Raw genomic sequence first — 21,546 nt, 5'->3', positions numbered from 1 at the left:
CAATACTCCCCATTTACTTAATACCTGTTCCTATGCACAAAAATGTAATTTCAGGAGTTGGAGAGATAGTACAATCAATCCCCAGCTTCCCATATGCTTTCCCAAGCACAGTAGAAATAATTCCTGAATGCAGAGCCAAAATTAATCCCTGAGCATTGCCAGGTGTAGCTGCAAAACAAAAACAAACTAACAAAAACAAAACAAAACAGAAGAATGTAATTTCAGTCATCAGTCAAAAGATTTAGAGGAGTTAAGATTTGAGGGAGATCATTCCAGGCATAACTAGCCAGCCAAGAAAGTAACTCTGACTTTAATCAGTATCTTGGCTATTTTCCATGACTTAGCAGAGGTAAGGAAAGTGGGGAGCAGAGATGAAGGACTCTTCCCTTGATTGGAAACTTTTTTTTTTGGATTGGAGACCTTTTTGAAGTCAGAGTATCTCTGAGCCACTTTTAGGTTTTGAGGGTATCTCTGAAATTAGGACCTATCAGAAATATCTACTAAGTCAGTAGATGCATTTAACCTCCAAAAAAAAAAATGTCAAAATTTTGTCAATTTCTGTGAAATTGACAAGACGATGAGAGGATTCATGGTAACCTGTAAGTGCAGGGACCCTGGCTTCCTGAGAGGAAGTGGTCAAACATCTGAGGGCCATGAGAGGACGGTATTTCCATACTGACAGATAGCTTGATACCTGTGAGAAATGCACAGACTCCATTGCTGGGGCCCTTATGTCTGGTCCAAATGGCCTATGCTCCATCTCTGATAGGCCTTGCTGAGGGACCCAGCTCCCTATGGGCAAAAACTGAGGTTCCACAGGGCTAGAGAGATAGTTCAGCCAGTAGGGAACTTGCCTTGCACACGGCTGACCCAGGTTTGATCCACAGAATCCCATATGAAAGCGATTGTTTCCCCCAAACGCTCCAGGAGTGATCCCTGAGTGTAGAGCCAGGAATAAGTCCTGAGTACCTCCAAGTATGACCCACTCTTCACCCCTCAAAAAAGCCCGAGACACTACTAGCAGGAACCCTTATTTCTCCTCATCTAACCCTGCCTGGCCTTGCACTCTGTCATTTTCTTCTCTCCTCGGATCATCTCCCTTCTGAAGTCTCAGCTAGATTTCTCCTGGGTCTGCTCACCTCTGCAAAGAAACAGAAGCCTCTGGTTGCTCTGTCACGGTATTTTGGCTAGCATCTAAAGATCCTGTTTCTAAAGATCCCAAGCTTCATATCCAGAAGCAGGTCTTTAAACCTACTTAATTGCCTTCTCTGCTTCTGATACTTGAACAAATAAATGGAATCCTGGAGCTGTCTCTTCTTTACTCACAGAAAAGTTTGAGCTTTTGTTTGGTTTGAGCTTGCCTGTCCAGTCTTTCAGAAAATAGATTCTCACTAATATCTGCTTTACAAGAAAACTATGGTAACATGTTGAGTTTTTGCTGAAGCAACAGTTCAACTTCCCCTGGGAGTGGGTGCATATTGATAGACATGGCAGATAAGATAGAGGATGCTATTAAATATGAATTTCAGATATATAAGAAATACTTTTTTAGTGTAGGTATATCCCATATCATCTTAAGAACATACTATGCTTTAATAACTACTCTCAAAGAAAAATAAAATGAAACTACCCATTTACTGGAGCCTGGATGGAACTGAAAAGTATCAGGCTGTGGGACCCTAGATTCTGAACAAGGAGGGACGCCATTTTGTAAAGGACCACATGCTAGGCTTCCCTTTCTCAAGCCTAAATTTCCATCAACACCGCCCTGAGTTACCTGGCTATATCAGGGAGCTTATCTGGAAAGGGCATGCGGGAGCAGCAGGAAAGTAACCTAAACAACAGCCTATCATCTTAAAGATCATCAGAAGCTAGAATCTTCTCATCACCTTCCTATATAAACTGGCTTATGACCTTGGCATGGGTTGTCTCTTCTGGGAAACAGCCCTAATCAGTCAGTTTGGGGCTTGTGACATACTGAATAAAGTTTTGTTTTACTTTACTCTAATTGTGTGGCCTTGTCCTTTACTCTGGACCCTAACAAAGACAAAAATAAAAAGGCAAAAATCAGATGATCTCAATAGTGCCACACAAAGTCAAATATCTTGGAATCAACTTGACTAAAAATGTGAAAGACCTATACAAAGAAAACTATAAAACTCTGCTCCAAGAAATAAGAGAGGACACACGGAAATGGAAGTACATACCCTGCTCATGGATTGGCAGGATTAACATCATTAAAATGGCAATAATCCCCAAAGCTTTGTACAGGTTTAATGCAATCCCTCTAAAGATACCCATGACATTCTTCAAAGAAGTGGATCAGACACTTTTAAAATTCATTTGGAACAATAAATACCCGAGAATAGCTAAAGCAATCATTGGGAAAAAGAATATGGGAGGAATTACTTTCCCAACTTTAAACTGTACTACAAAGCAATAGTTATCAAAACAGCATGGTATTGGAATAAAGACAGGCCCTCAGATCAGAGGAATAGGCTTGAATACTCAGAGAATGTTTCCCAGACATACAATCACCTAATTTTTGATAAAGGATCAAGAAATCCTAAATGGAGCAAAGAAAGCCTCTTCAACAAGTGGTGTTGGCACAACTGGCTAGCCACTTGCAAAAATTTGAACTTAGACCCCCAGCTAACATCATGTACGAAGGTTAAATCGAAATGGATGAAAGACCTCAATATCATACCCGAAATCATAAGATATATAGAGCAACACGCAGGTAAAACACTCCAGGACATTGAGACTAAAGGCATCTTCAAAGAGGAAACTGTACTCTCCAAGGAAGTGAAAGCAGAGATTAACAGATGGGAATATATTAAGCTGAGAAGCTTCTGCACCTCAAAAGAAATACCGCCCAGAATACAAGAGCCCCCCACTGAGTAGGAGAAACTATTCACCCAATACTCATCAGATAAGGGGCTAATCTCCAAAATATACAAGGCACTGACAGAAATTCACAAGAGAAAAACATCTGATCCCATCAAAAAATGGGGAGAAGAAATGAACAGACATTTTGACAAAGAAGAAATACAAATGGCCAAAAGACACATGAAAAAATGTTCCACATCACTAATCATCAGGGAGATGCAAATCAAAACAACTATGAGGTACCACCTCACACCACAGAGATTGGCACACATCACAAAGAATGAGAACAAGCAGTGTTGGCGGGGATGTGGAGAGAAAGGAACTCTTATCCACTGCTGGTGGGAATGCCGTCTAGGTCAACCTTTATGGAAAACAATATGGAGATTCCTCCAAAAACTGGAAATAGAGCTCCCATATGACCCAGCTATACCACTCCTAGGAATATACCCTAGGAACACAAAAATACAATACAAAAATCCCTTCCTTACACCTATATTCATTGCAGCACTATTTACCATAGCAAGACTCTGGAAACAGCCAAGATACCCTTCAACAGATGAATGGATAAAGAAACTGGTACCATGCCAGGACTTCTGGGTGTCTTCGACTGGTATATTGGGGGCTCTGGCCAGGACAGCTAGCCATAGGCCCCCTGGACTGACCACTTAGTCCAGTGGACCGAGATCCCCTCACACCAGACGGGTCTTCAGAGCCACGCCTGGTTAATCAGGCCCTGGGGGGAGGGGGGTGAGAAATTATTCCCTATGCATCCAAAAACTACAGAACCACGCAGGGGCTCATGCCCCCACGCACACTTTATGTATTAAGAGTATTCCTTATCCTTATGTTATGTTTTGCGTATCTAGAATGTTCATTTTGTATTCTGCCCTTTCCCACACCCCTACAAAGCTCTTTTTTACCCCTTAACTCTCTAACCCCCCCAAACGTCACTAACCTACATTACTCTTTTTAACTTCAGTACTGTACAATCCTAATCACAGACCAAAGCCATGCATTGTGTGTAACAACCCCAAACTGTTTCAAGATACATAAAATGGACACATATTTCTTTAGAATATTTTGTGTTTTTTCTCTGACAGCTATAATTCTTACTAAATGTTGTCTTATACAGTGACAATTCTAACCACTTTTTATCTTCTCTTTATGAGCTGTTCAACAGGAAGTTTGGTGAAAGAGTCCCCCAGTTTAATGCTTATGATTGAACCATGTCATGGGGATTGTTGGACTTGTTCTTATGGCCCCCATATGCGCCAATAACACCACGTGGCATTGCTCCTTTTTTGCATAGGCACATTAAAATGGGAAAATACTATACATACAAATAAGATCCTATCTAATAGAGATTGGAACACACAAATCTTGTAGTGCAACGGGACCTTACACCCTGAACATTGACATAACGACCTGGCACAGACCTCAGAAGAAAGGGCATTTTCCATTCACCCCTGAACAAGGGAAGCCATTCATGAAACATCCAGGCTTGTCTATAACATCACCTGGAAGCAATCCTCTACCACGGAAGACCCTACACTGCTCAGACATCGACCTGCTCAAAAGAAACTTCCCTTAACACTGAGAAGACTTAACAACAACGACCTGCTTACAGGACAGGGCTCCCTGCATTGCCCTTTGATTGTGAGGTGAAATGAGAGGACGCTCCACATCCTGACTTCAATGTAGGATATGCAGATTCCAGGATCTTTAATACAGAAACATGATACCAACAACAGAGACTGTGTGAAAAATAAAAGTGTGTTGGCACTACAGACAATGTCTTGGATTGGATGATCTAGCTTGCCTGGAGCCTAAAGTTGGTCTTGTGCCAGGAAACTTCAGGGGTTGGGTCTCTTTGTATTTAGGCCAAGGTTATTCCTTTCCATGTCCCTCATATTTTGGTGGGCCTATGCAAACAACAATTGCCACTCTAACACCATTTTTACTGTGCTCCTTTGACTCTAATCCTTAAAAAGAACCCACTTAAAATTTGAGGTTAACTTAAGCTAATATGCATGTACATGGAAATGTAAAAAAATACTATGCCTGTAATGTTTAAGGAGTTATGTAAGTTTTATGGCTTTAGATTGCCTTGTGTGCTGTTAAGAAATATTATAATGTGTTACAATCTGGGGACTTGAGGGACAAAGTAATTGTACATGGATTCTGTCTTATTTATCTTAATGTTCTTTGGCTGAAAGTTCAAAGTTAAGATATCAGCAAGGGGACTTCTGAGAATTATGTTATGGGTGATTGTCCTTCCACTGTAACTTTACCTTGTCCTCTTTCTTTGCATCTTTGTTCTCATAATTAAAAATAAAAAAATTAAAAATTAAAAAAAAGAAAGAAACTGTGGTACATATACACAATGGAATATTATATAGCTGTCAGGAGAGATGAAGTCATGAAATTTTCCTATACATAGATGTACATGGAATCTATTATGCTGAGTGAAATAAGTCAGAGAGAGAGAGAAAGATGCAGAATGGTCTCACTCATCTATGGGTTTTAAGAAAAATGAAAGACATTCTTGCAATAATAACTTTCAGACACAAAAGAGAAAAGAGCTAGAAGTTACAGCTCACCTCATGAAGCTCACCACAAACAGGGATGAGTTTAGTTAGAGAAATAACTATGTTTTGAACTATCCTAATAATGAGAATGTACGAGGGAAATAGAAAGCCTGTCTAGAGCTAGAGTACAGGCGGGGGTTGGTTGGGGAAGAGGGAGATTTGAGACATTAGTGATGGGAATGTTACACTGGTGATGGGTGGTGTTCTTTACATGACTGAAACCCAAACACAATCATGTATGTAATAAAGTTGTTTAAATAAAAAAAATGTATCAAAAAAAAGAATTAAAGAAATAATGTAAAAAAAATCAGATGATCTTGTTCTTTTAAGGAGAGTAAAGAAATAAAGCAAGGGACTAGCCCATCACCAATGGAAACAAACATTAAGTCATTGCCAACAGAATAGTGAACTGAAACTGCAAACCTGGGGTAATGGCAAAAAAAGGACCTTGGAACAATGGGGGAGGGTTAGTAACTCCCCAGTGGAGGGCTGATGAAGTAGCATTGCAAGTATCAAACAATATCAAAATTTAGTTTACTGTTGTAAACCAAATTATCTCGATTAAATAAAAAATAATATATTGAATATGTTTGTTTTGATTCTAAAAATCAGGTGTAATGTGCATGCCATAAATGTATTTGTTAAATCTGGCAACTCTAAGAAAGCATCAAATATTACACTTAAATTCCATGCAAATATGGTTAAATATTATCAATAAGAACAAGCTTGTAGCTGGTCTTACCCAATAAGAAATAAAAGTACGGGCCAATTTTATTTTATTTTATTTATTTTATCTTTCTCTCTCTTTTGTACTCCGGCATGGTTTGATTTCAGAACCGAGACTATTGAGTGGCGCTTGTCTTTATTGCTGTAGTGCTCACTGGATATTTAATTTGATATTTTTTTCTGTACTGATGTGGTGTTTCAATTATCTTTTTCATGTCCTCGGTCAAACTGAGGTTGAAAGCCTCTAGAAGGACTCTGCCATGTTCAGCTTGTTTGATTTATTTTATTTTATTTTATTTATTTTTTCTTATTTTTTACCCCATTCTATTGCTTTTCTTTCCTTCAAACAAAACCACATAACTTGAATTATCAAGCTCCACCTCTCAAATAGAGGGGGAAACAAGGGAGGGTACCAGGGCCAAACAGATATATGACCACTAATAGTAAGCTAGACAAAGAGGGGACCACCTACTCTAACAGCCTGGGGAAGTGATGCAGGGATATGGTTGCAGGAAGGGAACGGGGATGGGGGGAGGACAAATTTGGTGATGGGTATTCCCCTGATTCAATATTAATATGTACCTAAAATACTACTGTGAAAGATATGTAAGCCAATACGATCAAAATGAAAATTAAAAAAAAATAGTAAAAGAAAAAATAATAAAATAAAATAAAGTAAGGTTGGATACATCAACTTCAATATCTACAACAAAGTAGAGACATCAGTGGAAATTGATCAATCAATAAATTTAGATGTGGAAAAATGAAAAAAAGAAGTAGGGGCCGGACAGATAGCACAGTGGTAGGGCATTTGCTTTGCACGCAGCGGATTCAGGACTGATGGTGGTTCAGATCCCCGCATCCCATATGGTCCTCCGAGCCTGCCAGGAGCAATTTCTGAGTGCAGAGCCAAGAGTAAACCCTGAGCGCCGCTGGGTGTGACCCCCCCAAAAATAAATAAAAATAAATTAAATTAAATTTAAAAAAGGAAATAAAAATATTGGAGAACTGGAAAGAGTATGAATGTTGAAGTATTTCCCTTTACATGCACTCTGTACCAGTTCAGACCCAAACACTGCCTGGTACCCTGAGCACTTCTAGGATTCACTCTTGAGCACAGAGCCTAGAATAGCTCCTGAGCTCCTCCAGTTGTGACTCAACCCTCCTCCACTAAAAAAAGAAAGTGAGAGAGGGAAAAACACAATTGATGCTTGAATAACATAGTCTTTTATGCATATTGGTTGATTTTAATCTGGGGCACACACCTAACAGTGCTTCGGGCTTACTCTGTACTCAGCAATCACTACTGGTGAAGCATAGAGAATAATATGGAGTTCCAGGGATAAAACCTGAATAGGCCATGTGTGAGGCAAGTGCCCTACCTGGTGTATTATCTCTCTGGCATAGTTTTGAACTACACAATTAACTTATAATTCCCCTATGCCACACTTCTAGGACCAGTTTCATCTGAGATGCAAAGCAAAACTTTTCTTGAATATGGAAATAATCTTGGGCCCTCAGAAGTGGAAAATAAAGTCATGAAAGCCTTACACCACTAATAATAACTAAATAAATAAGGCAACATTTCCTCACCATTGAAAAGAGAGAGAAATAACCTACTGAAAAACATTTTTAAGGGACTGGGGGTGGGGGGGGCGTTGTCCAGAGTGGGTAGGGCATTTGCCTTGCTCATGGCTACCCTGGGTTTGATCTCCTCTGAGCATCTTAGGGTGTGGCTCAAAGCACACATACAAAAAGAAAAGAGGGACTGGAGTGGTAGCACAGTGGTAAAGCATTTGCCTTGTACACAGCTGACCCAGGACAGACGCAGGTTTGATCCTCAGCATCCCATATGGTCCCCTGAGCCAGGAGCTATTTATGAGCACAAAGCCAAAAGTAACCCCTGAGCACTGCTGGGTGTGACCCTCCCCCCAAAATAAAAAAGACGAAAAACGTTTTTAAGGAACTGGATAGTACAGTGGGTACAGCACTTGCCTTGCATATGGCCAACCCAGATTTGGTCCCATGCATCTCCTATGATTAAGCCCAGACAACCAGAGTGCAGAGACAGGAATAAACTTTGAGCACAGGCAGGTGTGGCCCAAAACCCAAAACAGAAAAAACGTTTTTGTTTGGTTTTTGGTTTTTGAAACACACCTGGTAGCACTCAGGGTCACTCCTGGCAGGCACAGGGGACCTTATGGAATGCTGGGATTTGAACCACCGTCCATCCTGGATCAGCTGTTTGCAAGGCTAACGCCCTACCACTGTGCTATCTCTCCAGCCCCCAGAAAAAACTTTTTAATAAAAAAAAAAATAATGTTTCACTGGAAATACTTACCAAAGAACTTTAACCAAATGATGCAATAATTTTAAGGTAGTGAGAACCATTCTCTTCAAAAGAATGGTTCGAAAAGACTTTCAATGAAAGTCTATGCTGATTACCAGGTGTATTAAAAGTGGCCTTGGGAAAATCTTTGTGCAAATATTTCTTTTCAGTTTAATTTCAGAGACTACTTGAAAGAGAAAAGAGATGATGGCTGGGGAAATGCAGTAGCAATCATTTGCACCTGGACAACCCACGTTTCATCCCAGAGCATGGAGCATTCAGTGCAGGGAACGCAGCACCAGGAAGGTGAAGGGTAGCGGAATCTCAGGGCCTTTGCCAAGGTTACACAGAAGCCCAGGTGGACTGGAGCACAGCAGTCCCACACTAACATCCCATGGCTGCCCTGTGCAAAGTCCTTCAAACAAAGAGGACGGCAGCCTCTATAGCTAAAGAGAAGCCATGCCAGCCACGGCTGAGTTTGCTGGTCTTCTGTGTGCAACCCTATCAGGAAGCCTGGAGAAGAATAAAGATGGACAAGAGCCAGCTCCTACCAGCAGGCAGGGGACTCTCAAGGCACAGCTCTCTTGGCAGAAAGGGGATCTGTCGGCAAAAGGGTGAACTTCCTGAGTCTCCAAGGAAAGAAAGGATTTAGATAACAACATGAACTATTCACAGTGTCTCAGGACACCCTAAGTTCTATCCAACATCATTCTGTACCAGTAAAAACAAACAAATAAACCAAGCCCTAAAGAAATCCTCCTTTCCCCCATGAAATGCAAGAGGTTTAAGGCTGACTTCCTAGTTGCTTGCTGAAAGCCAGACAGTTGAGGTCCTATCCAAAAAGTCTAGAAGGGACTTGGTTTAGTGAGTTCCCATTCTATTTGTGCTTTGCAGGTTTCTTATTCCACCCAGTTCTATCATCCTGAAAGAAAGAACTTTTAGGAAGTTCTTATTTTTTTTTCACATTTCCTCTTTCCACAAAAGAAAATTAAAAAATATTGATTAGTTCTCAAGGCAAGGAGCACTGAGAAGCTTCTAAATTTTCATCAGTTTTGCTGAACTGACCCATTATCCCCTATCCCCTGAAAATTTATGAAATGAATGATTCAGCAGGCAGAAGGTAGGAAACAAGGACAATTTGCCATTAACTATTCCAGTGATGGCCATCAACACCCTAGAATTTCTAGGCAGTACCTGTTTCAAATGCCCTGCTGGGGAACAGAGAGATAAAACAGAGTTTAGTCACTTGCCTAGAATGCAGCCAACTCTGGTTAAGTCCCCACAATTGTGCACCTCAAAATAAAAATAAATCAATAAAATAGAACGTCCTGGTAGTCACCATGTTTGAACTGGGCCAACTCCATAGACTCACTATTTTCTTAAATGAGATGTAAACTGAGCTGTGAAAGATTATTGTCTGGCCAATAATGCTGCCCAATCTTGGGAGGAGAGAATGAGCCAAGCCCCCACCCTGCCGAAGCCATGCCTACTGCCTCCACCACTCAGAATCACTGTCTTGCAGATTGCCTGCTTCATCACTGACCCTCTACGATTCCCTGTGGGATGTTGATCTGACTATACTTCAGGTACACTGATTGTTGGGCTGATATCACCAGAGTTTTATTTGGAGCAAGTATGGGCACCCTCCCCTGCCTAACGTAATCACATCTACAAATGCCCCTAAAATTCGTAATATTGTAACTTTGATTTTCTGGATAACTTCATTTGTTTGATGCTGTCATCCCTAAAGGAAGACCCCAATTTAACAGATTAGGTATATAACAATAAAAGCTTATTAAACTTTCTGCCATTGTATTAATGATTTAATTGGTAATACAATAATTTTCACAAATTAACTTAGTACTTTACTTATTCTTTCTTTTTCTTTTTTTCTTTTCCATTTTATTTTTTCTTTTCATATTTTCAATAACGTTGTTTTTACTTATCTGGAAACAAATGTATTATGATAAACTATGTCAACTATGTGATATATTTTCTTTAACAAAATAAAATGAATTTACAAAATAGAATGTTTTATTAGGGCCAGGGAGATGGTTCAATGAGCTATATAGCACATGCTTTTAATGAGGGAGGACCAGATTTGATCTGAACCCCGAGTCTGACTGGGAATAACCCTTAAGCACTGAATCAGAAATAGTCTCCAAGCACTACTGAGCGTGACTCAAACATAAATCACAAATTAAACAAAACTAAAAAGACCATCCAAATGACCTTGAAAGGATAATATTTCAGGGTCCACATCCAAACCAGTTGCAAATCTGTCCCCTTTGGAACTGAGGGAAAAGCTTAATGATATTGAACATGCCTAGCATGTACAAGGCCCTGAGTTTGATCCCTGGTACCACGTGCCCCCATTAAAAAATATATATCCTCTCACAATTGGAATTAGCACAAAAAATTTTATGGACCCCAATTTCCATCTTGGTTTCTATAACTTCTCACTGTAGCTACAAGCTGACTGAACAGCAGGTACCTTTGGTCTTCATTGTATCCCCATAGACCAGGGGTCTCAAACTTGCGGCCTACGGGCTGCAAACGGCCCTCCGTACAACACTTTGTGGCCCTGCCCTAGAGGAATCTTTTTTGTTTTGTTTTGTTTTAGTTGTTTGGGTCACACCCCCCAATGTTCAAGGCTTACTACTGACTTTGCACTCAAGGATCACCCCAACTTTGCCTCCTGCGGCCCCCAGGTAAATTGAGTTTGAGACCCCTGCCATAGACCCTGTCACAACCTGCTTTTCCTAAATACAAAGTTGACTTCTACCCATCCACACCACCTTCCCACTTCTTCCTCTTCTGGGGCTAACAGTCCCCTCCTGGCCCCATTTGTACCAGGTAATGTTTAAAGTCAATGTTACACTATTTGTATCCTCACAAGAGATCGTGTCTTTGGGAGAGGGGAGGGTTAGGTTCCAGAGTCACTTACAGTTTTGGGTACCATATAGTTTTAGGGGTTGGATTAGGGTCTTATGCAAACCAACACCTTAATTCTCATACTATTTCTCCCTCAGACCAAGGAATAAAATCTTAGTAAGGAAGTATTAAATTAAAGTATAAGATAATAAAGGGAGGGGAAGATCTCTGATAGGTGCTCTGTTCCTTTGACTGTGAATGGGGTGGAGGAAGTTGTGACTGGCACAGTAATAGAAGGAGAGAATAGGTTTGAGAGTCCATTAATTAGTGACCAGTGCACTCTCCACATGCACTCCTGAAAGAACCATGGGAACCCGGATGTGGAACAAAGAGTTAGAGGGAAGGCCTTGCATATAAGCCCTGTGTTCAATCTCCAATATCCAGAAAACCACATGGTTTTCTAAGCACAGCTAAATGTAACCCCTAAACACTGTGCCAAAAATAGCCCCCCAGAAACCACCAGGCATAACCCTGGGAAAAAAAGGAGGAGAAGGTGGGAAAAGAAGAGGAAGAATACAAAAGGACAAGGAGGAAAAATAAAAAGGAAGAAAAAGAGTCAGCACAGAGCCTCCTGCCATTAAAAGCATAACCCAGGCTGTCCAGAATAGGTGGCGTAAGGCTTAGCTTCTTAAAATGTGGTTTGTGAATCCATACAGGATCTTGGAACTTTGAAGTTTGTTTTACATTTTTTATTATGCTTTATTATCAGTGTCTGTTTGATTGTATGCCCATTTTACATGGTATAAAAACCTCCAGGCAAGAGAAATAGCCAGTGAAAAATTTGAGATGCCTTGGTCTTGTTCATAAACAATCCACACCCGTTACATTCCCTTCACTTCCTTTTACTCCCTATTGTCATTGCTTCAACTCAGTTCTGCCTTCTACAAAGGCCTGCCCACTTGCTGATTCTATTGGTGTGTGTGTGTGTGTGTGTGTGTGTGTGTGTGTGTGTGTGTGTGTGTGTGTGTGTGTTTCTGGCCGTTTCTCATGTGGTTTCTATTGCCATTTTCACAACCTTTACTTGAAGGAAGAGAGATATCATACCTAGTAGAGCTTAGGGGTAAGTCCTGGTTCTGAGCTCAAGAATAACTCCTGAGGTGTGATGACCTTCACCTTTTACAAGGAAATTTGTAGGATGAACCATGGAAAAAACCAAGGTTGAAAAATATTCCTCTCTGTTCTTTCTACCACAGAAAATAGGTGAGTGTCACCCCTTTCTGAGCAGTCTTCTGGTCAAAGAACACTTGACAGTCTTGGAAAAAAAGTTTACAAAGAAGGTTGTCTCTGCCACCAGTTATTTCCCTTTCACCTGAGAGTTCCACAATTAGAAATTCAGTCCTTTACCTTTGTCCTATTGTCTAACTCCCAAAGAAAATAGTAACAGCAATTATTTATATTTCAGAACAAATGGGCTTATTCTGGGGATATTTTATTTTGATAAAGGATTGGAGATTCTTTTGATGGTGGTTGTGCTCTGGTGTCAGGCCTCCTGACAAGGTCGATGCAAGAATGGGTAAGGGTCTCTTCCAGCCCGTAGCCTTTGAGGCAGGACTTGGGAAAAGAAGGGAAGTCTATGAGCCACAGACCACTTGCAGGGAAGCATCATCAGAGAAATAAACTTCATTTATTGAAGGTAGGAACAAGGCTTTTAAAGGCAAACTTTAGGTGGGAAACAATGTGGATAATACAGTTTAGGCATTCTAGCAACAAGCTGGTCTATGAAGACAACAGACACAAGGTACATGGCATCATTGATTCAGATAGCATGCAAAGATAGCGGTTACAATGCCCATGGAATCATTAAATTAGGAAGCATGTAAAGATAGCAGTTGCAATGCTTATGGCATTATTAGCCTAGACAGATTGTTTGACTTGGATGACTTTCTTCTTAACTCATCCTGCACTCATCACAGCAGGAACACAAGTCTCTAAAGAGAGACTTTCTTTTATATTCAAGGCCAGCTTGCAAAAATCCCCTTATTTCCCAGCCTCTTTCCCCACAGATGGTGAGAAGAACTTGAGAACATAGGTATTGGGTAATTTTCAGAGAAGCCTCAAAGAGAAGAAAAGCAAGTGTAGAATAGAGGAGAGAAGGGGGCCTGGTCATGCATTCTCTGCCTCTGAGGTTTCCACAGGCTCAGTGAGTCCAAGTCAGTGCTCATGACAAAAAAAGAAATGGAAAGAGGCATACTGAATAAAGCAAAGTGAGGCATTGAACAAAGAACTTTTCTTGAGTCTAGAGACTTTGTAGGAACCAAAGATGTGAAGAAAAAAAAAAAAAGTAAAGTCTAACTCCTGTCCTCAGCTCTGGTACAGGGCAAAAAATAAACAAACAAACAATACAAACATGAGACTATATTACTACAGTAAAGTTTGAATAACGATGCCCAGAACATTCTAGTTACTTCGAAGTGGAGCAATGAGCGTGGACAAGTGACAGGAAGAGAGTGGACCAGCTGTTAAGAGATGAGTAAGAATGAATCTAGCAGGAAATGGAAAGGAATGCCTGGCAGATGGGAACAGCATAAGCAAAAGCTCATGAAAAAGCACAGTTCTTTTTTTTCTCTTATTCTTTTCGTTTGTTTGTTTTTGGGCCACACCCAGTGACATTCAGGGGTTATTCCTGGCTATGCACTCAGAAATGGCCCCTGGCTTGGGGGACCATATGGGATGCTGAGGGTTGAACCCAGGTCCATCCTGGGTCAGCCGCATACAAGGCAAATCTATCACTCTGGCACCCAAAAGCACAGTTCTTTATCATGGCATTTTTGGGTCCCTATAGTGATATAACAGTAAATGAGGCTGGAAAAGGCGTAGACAAGAGATCTTGCCAAGAAACTTAAGCTTGCTTAAGAAGACAATGAGTAGTTACTGATGGCTTTGAGCAAAGGACTTTATGGGCAGTTTTATCTGAACTGTTGATCCCAAAGAAAGGCAGAGATGGAAAGAAGAGATGAAAATGGAAAAGAAAGGAAAGAAGGAAAGAAAGAAAGGAAGGAAGAAAGAAAGAAAGGAAGGAAGGAAGGAAGGAAGGAAGGAAGGAAGGAAGGAAGGAAGGAAGGAAGGAAGGAAGGAAGGAAGGAAGGAAGGAAGGAAGAAGGAAGGAAGAAGAAAGAAGAAGAAAGAAAGAAGAAGAAAGAAAGAAAGAAGGAAAGAAAGAAGAAGAAAAAAAGAAAAGAAAAAAGAAAGAAAGAAAAGAAAAGAAAAGAAGAGAAAAAGAAAAGAAAAGAAAGAAAGAAAGAAAGAAAGAAGAAAGAAAGAAAAAAGAAAGAAAGAAAGAAGAAAAAGAAGAAAGAAAGAAAAGAAAGAAAGAAAAGAAAGAAAGAAAAAAGAAAGAAAGAAAGAAAAGAAAGAAAGAAAGAAAGAAAGAAGGAAAGAAGAGATGACAGAAGGGATGTGGGGGCAATTATGAGAAAAGAGTCATAGATGGGAGATAAAGGACTGACCTCCAGCAGTACAGAGGACAGAGAAAGTAGGAAGCCACATGTCTGGGATATCGAGCCCACAGAGAGGGTATAAGGTGACATTTTTTTTAAAATATCTGTATTTAAACACCTTGATTACAAATACGATTGTAGTTGGGTTTCAGTCATGTAAAGAACACTCCCCTTCACCAGTGCAACATTCCACTGCTGATGGGTCTCTATGGACAGAGGCAATGAAGAGGAGGTATGCAAAACTGAGGTCTCGAAGTCTCAATGTAAAGTATAATAGCCTTTGGTCAACATTCTACTTGTAAAGCCTATTATTTCCCCTATAAACCAGAGGTCTCCCTTTCTTTGATGGATTCAGATGGAGTTCCAGGTCTTGTTCAACTTGATTTTTAGGTGCCAGAATCACAGTCAGTATGGAGCAAGCTCACCAAGTGATAAGTACAAGGAATCCAAAGTCATGGCAGAAATGGAAGACACCACCTCATTCTTACTCTCAAGGAGAATGGCAGAAACCCTAAGTCCCCCTAAAGAAGGGTGCCCTTTCCAATGCTCTGTATTAGAATCACTGGGAAATTGATTTGGTTTGGGGACCATCTCCAGTGGAGTTCAGAGGTCACTTCCAGCAGTTGTGTAAAGCCAAATATCAAAAACAGGTCTCCTGCTTGCAAAGCATATGCTCTAGTCCTTCGAGATATCTGCATGAGCCACACCTGGGAATGTTTAAAGCCATGCCTGATCCCAGGGGAAGACTCTGAGGTAACCCTCAGCAGGACTGCCTAGCAAACACTTCTTGGTGATTTCAAGCTGAGAACCTCTGGTGTAAGTTGTTCTCTTCCCACCCAATTACATCATGAGAATTCCTGAGTTAAAGGTCAAGGACTGAGTTCAGTTTAGGACTCAAGGCAACTGTCGGTGGTTCAAAGGGAAACATCCTCTGCCCTCCACTAATGATCCCTCTGCATGGAAGAAGTGTTTACCCAGGCTGCCCTGGGCCCCACAATGGCACCTGATTGCTGGGTACACTTGCTGGGATGGGGAAGAGGCTCCTCCAGACAGAAGTTCCAGACAGCTTGGCTCTGAAATGCAAACAAACAGAAAATAGTCACTCTGCCTTCCAACTGTTCAGCACCAGGCGGTGGTGGGGTGGGGATCAGGGGGAAGATTGCAAACAAGGGCAACATTTACTAGGCTTTTCCAACCTGTGCTAGAATAGTTATTACTGCAAATAGCTGTTTTGGCTGCTCTAAGTCTGTAATTTCAACCTCTGAAGTAACATATTCTAAGAGCCTCTGGAATTGCATTTTGTTGATGCTATGAGGAAAATTCAGGAGCAAGACTCAAAGTAGGCACTCACATCTTAGCTATTCATGCCCTTGGTATTACCAGGCTTTTCTAAACCAGCCTCCAAGAGTAAGTGTGGATGATCCTTCAGGGTCCCAGTGACGGTTTTGTTCTCTTTCTTTTCATTCTGGCCCTCTTAAAATGCTCAATGCTGCTCAAGCATCTTCCTGGAACATCTTTGAAACTCTAGTCCCAGTGCATCTGAACCAGTCAGCCAAGAGGGAGCATAGGATGGCCTCCAGGCCGAGTCACCAGCACAGAAGATTCACACATGTGGAATGCAGGAATCCAAGCCTAACAGAGACACTCATAGCTGCTCTGTGTGGTGGCCTGACTCCATTGTTATGACTGGGGTCCCTCATGACTGCCATAAGAAAGAAGAAATTAGATCTGAGTCTAATTGGAGAAGAAGGGTGTTAGGTGAAGAGGAGGGTCTACGTTTTGTTCCTGTCTTTTACACTCAAATCCAATCTGTGTTCATCAGTTCCAAGGTGGGACAGGTCCTGATTGCTTACTGAAAGCCTGAAATCATAGAGGAGATTCCAGAATGACTCCCATTTCCTAAGACTTCAGCATTTCTAAAGCTGCTTTAATACATTATGGAGGAAACTCTTTCATGGGCAACACAGCCTTTGTCAGTATGGGTCAGGAGCCTTGTCAGAGAGGGTCAACCCCAGGTAGGTCCCCAAGTCCCAGCTCCCTGCCCTGTCCCCATGTTGCTTGATGACCCTCCCCTGCAGACAACCAAGAACACTGTGAACATCTAACTGGCAATGAAAGACAGGAATTTTCCTCTTTGTCTTTAGGTCCCCAGAGATCTCCAGTGACTTGAGAAGGTGGTTTTGTGAGTAGAATTCTAACAGCAAAGACAATTTGCATTAAAAAAAAAATAAAAATATAAACTTGTAGAGTATTTTCTGGGAGCTGAAAGTGAAATAAGATGTCACACACCTGACAAAATCAAATAATTTATTCATTCGAAAAACACCCACCATGTGGCAAATACCTTTTGCTTTCCTGGAGCTGCAGACAGGAATTAGGCAGGTTTCTGGCTGCTGGGAGTTCTTGGTCTGGTTTAAGAACACTGATGACAGAGCAAATGCTAATAAGAGTGTGGATTGTAGCTGGGAAGGTAACTGGTGAGCACATACTTTGTGTGTAGGAGGCCCAGATGCTGTTTCCCAGGAGCAACCTCTCCCTAAGCACCAAGTTGGACATAGGCCCTGAGCATCCCAAGTGTGGCCCAAAACCAAAAATGTGTATTAACAATAATGTTTTGTTTTGGGGGTAAGATCCAGTTGTTATCAGGGCTTAATCCTGGCTCTGCACTCAGGGATCACTCCTGGTATTTTGGAGAACTATTTAGAATGCTGAGGATTAAACTTGGATTGACTGCATGCAATGCAAATACTTTTCCCACTGTACTCTCTCTTCCAACCCTAAACAGTAATATTTGGGGGCCAACCTGGATTTGATCTCTGGCATCCCATGTGGTCCCCTGAGCAGTGCAAGGCATAATTCCTGAGAGCAAAGCCAGGAGTAACCCTGAGCATCACCGGATGTGGCAAAAACACTGTGCTAACACTGTCCAAAATGTCTTGGGAAAGGTGAGAGAAGATTAGTATGAATTCAGCGGGACCAAATGTCAAGAAGTATGATGGGAGAAGTGACAAATGCAAAGCTACAGAGCTGGGTGGAAGCATATCACCTTCAAGAATAAGCCCTGGCGGTGCCAGAGAGATAGCATAGAGGTAAAGCATTTGCCTTGCATGCAGAAGGTCGGTGTTCAAATCCCTGCATCTCATATGGTCCCCTGAGCTTGCCAGGAGCGATTTCTGAGCATGGAGCCAGGAGTAACCCCTGAACGCTGCCAGGTGTGACCCCCCCCCAAAAAAAAGCCCTCGGGGGCCAAAGAGATAGTTCAAATAGCTGGGCTCATGCTTTGCAGATGAGAGTCCATATTTCTATCCCCAGCATCAAATTGTTCATGTGAGAAATGCTGAGCACTGCCATTTGAACTATACTCCCAACTCACAGAAAGAAAAAAGATTCCTTCAGAACCCAGGACAAGCTCATTGGTAGAACTCCTGCCTTCTAAACAAGAGGCTGGTGTTTTATTTTATTGTTCTTTGTTGGTTTTTTTAGTTGGTTGGTTGGTTGGTTGGTTGGTTGGTTGGTTGGTTGGTTGGTTGGTTGATTGGTTGGTTGGTTGGTTGGTTGGTTGGTTGGTTGGTTGGTTGGTTGGGGGGTTATACTCAGCAGTGCTGAAGGCTTACTCCTGGCTCAGGAATCATACCTGGCAGTGCTCAGGGATCATATGAGGTGCTGAGTATTGAACCTGGGTCAGCAAGACAAGAACCCTACCTGCTGTACTCTCTCTCCAACGTCCAAGACTGCAAGTTTGATCCCGTGCATCACCGTCATATGCCTAAGTAATGCCGGTAGCTCTGCTCTTTTGGAATCCCCAGGACCACCCACCACAACATGTGGATCAAAACCAACTATGCAAAACACAGCAATAAGTGTGTGGCCTCTAGTCATCATGGCAACAACGTATTGCAGGGATCACAAAGGGGAAGAAAAGGAAGAAAAATTGGGAGGGTGGAGGCAATCCCACAGGTTGGGAACCTCAGCTTGCATAACCTGATGAGAAATTGCAGAATATTTTGTCCTGCCCAGTCCAGGAGGTAGGCACTTTCTCATAATCTCTAACAGCAGCAACATTCTCTTCACTCCTCCCCAGATTCGTGTGTAGGCTTACAGGTGTGCGACCTTGGCAGTAACCTACGTCATCCTCTGTGGATGCTAAAAATAACAACCCCATCTGTTCCCTGTTGTCTCACATGCCCAGACAAAAGTCAGACAGGTGGGCCTTGTGAGAGAGCAGGACCTGGCAGAGGAGAACTCAGGCAGCTTTCCATAGACTCAGGATATGTACCCATCTGTTTCCAAGCCTATCAGAAAGCCAGAGAGTTGCTGAAAAAAGACATGAACTCAGAGAACCCTCAACAGGGGAGAAAGGTGAGCTTATTGAAAGAGCTTCTGTGTGCTGTTTTCACCTCTACTTACCAGAGGAGACTCACAAAGGCAGTTAACACTACCAGGAATGCCCAATTATGGAGGTGCAGAAGGCGATACCCCTTTTCCTCTGAGATCTCAGTCTCCTTGAACAAGCAAATCAGATAGACTAGCAAAAGAAGCTCACCTTTACATATGCAGAGGGAGACTCTACCAGGATATAAAGACGGGAGCCAAGGATACAAAACATGGATTTATACCTAGGAATGAGATGAGGCCTGGGGCTTCGAGGAGAGAGAAGAGAGACTCATCAGACAAAAACTGAAACCAAATGTCTGCCTTACAGAGATTTCTCTAACAAAAAGATTATTGTTGAAGATTTATCATAACTTTGGGTAATAACTCTATCTATTCTTCAAGGCAGTTAAAGGAGGGATCAAAAAGTATCTGAGGGATTAGTTAAGAAGTTTAAAGGACTAGAGCACATGCTTTGCATTTGAAGCCCTGGGTTTGATCCCTGGTGTCACATGGTTCCCTGAACAGCACCAAGAGGGACCCCCAAGTACCAAGCCAGAAGCAGCTCATGAACACTGCTAGGTGAAGTTTAAAGCCAGAGAACAAAGATTTTTGATAGCCTGCAGAATTTTGAATGACCTCAGCTGAAAACAACTCACATGTCAGTGATGCCAGTTCCAGGCATCTTGGGAAAGGCTGTTCTGTTCTTCTTGGGAAAGATTCTGAATATCTTGGGGAGTCTTCTCTTCAAGCTGTAATGGATAAGGCTAAACAAGGCACTGAGCTGACATTATGGCACACAACTCTTCCCCCAGTACAAGTGAAACTCCGGCTGCCTCCTTTTCCCACCACACTTGGGCTGCTGGTTTGGGGAGACCCTTTTTGCATGTTATCCTTTCCTTCTGCATAACTGCTCAGCCAAGAGTTTTCCATGTCAATACAAGCAGGCCAGTTTCTGAGCAGGTGTCTGCAAACTTCTAGAACAGTAGTTGAATGAAAGCAATAAATGAGTTCTTGAACTGGCAGCAGATGTGTGTATTCTTTTCCTAGAAAAGCCTCACTGGCAAAATACTGGAAACAATGAATACACAACAGAAGAAAATTGAGAATCGGGCTTGGAAATTTCATTGCGATGTCTACAAGGTGACAATAATACATTCAGTGAGTGGAGAGCTAGGACGGGGTTAAGGTGCTTGCCTGCAGCTGGCCCCAGTTCAATCCCCAGAACCACATGGCCCTTCTGAGAACTACCAGGTGTAACCCTGGAAGCCCTCCAAGCACCACCAAGGTGGTCCACATAATCCCTATTACCACAGGGCCTAAGCAGAACCGCATCTTTAGGTCCCTGCATTCAATCACCACCCTGAGTGGCTGAGAGTCACTGAAAGGGGCTCCTGGCTTCCTTAGAACTTCTTAGGTGACAGTCATCCATAAACCTAATACCACACACTAATATCTATCACAGAACTACAGTTTTTGTCCCCAGGTGACACGGACATTAGGGTCCAGTTTTGTGGCCTTGCTTCATCCATCTGCTCGGCCAGTAATGGTTCATAAGCCCCCTTGATTCTTCCAGGGGAACCGATTCTCTTCCTCTCCTTCCTGTCTTGTCTACACTGAGGCAGCAGGAAGCTCTTCAGATTCTGGTTCCCGAGGCTTCTATTCTACCCCATTCAGAAAACATTCTCATTTCTCCTGTCTCTTTTAATCTGGAGATCTGATTTCTGTGCTTTTGAGAATTTATCACTCTTCATTAATCTCTCCATCTTCTTGGTTTTTTGGGGGGAAGGATTTGGGTCAAACCCGGTGGCACTCAGGGGTTACTCCTGGCTCTGCACTCAGAAATTACTCCTGGCAGGCATGGGGGAACTACATGGGATGCTGGGATTTGAACCACCATCCGTCCTGGATCGGCTGCCTGCAAGGCAAATGCCCTACTGCTGTGCTATCTCTCCAGTCCCCTCATCTCTCCATCTTTTTTATGTGTCCTAATGCTTACTGGTTCTATCTCATAATCATTCCCACCACCACCACTGAGAACAAAGGAGCTCCATCTTGTCTTTAACATACCCCATGAGAGAAGGCAAGTGAGACAGACTATTGACAATTATGTGCAGACAACAAGGGATAAGATTGGAGGTGAGAGGAGTCAGGGTAAACTCCACAAGGAAGAGGTGGGGTAAAGCTTATATGAAGCAATATTTGAAGTTAGACCTCACTCTCCCCTCAGCTTCACTTTCCTTTTATGTAAAATGGGTATGATGTTCCTTAC

Source organism: Suncus etruscus, chromosome 4 (assembly GCF_024139225.1).
Source record: "Suncus etruscus isolate mSunEtr1 chromosome 4, mSunEtr1.pri.cur, whole genome shotgun sequence".
NCBI lineage: Eukaryota > Metazoa > Chordata > Mammalia > Eulipotyphla > Soricidae > Suncus > Suncus etruscus.
This window is presented reverse-complemented; position numbering follows the sequence as displayed.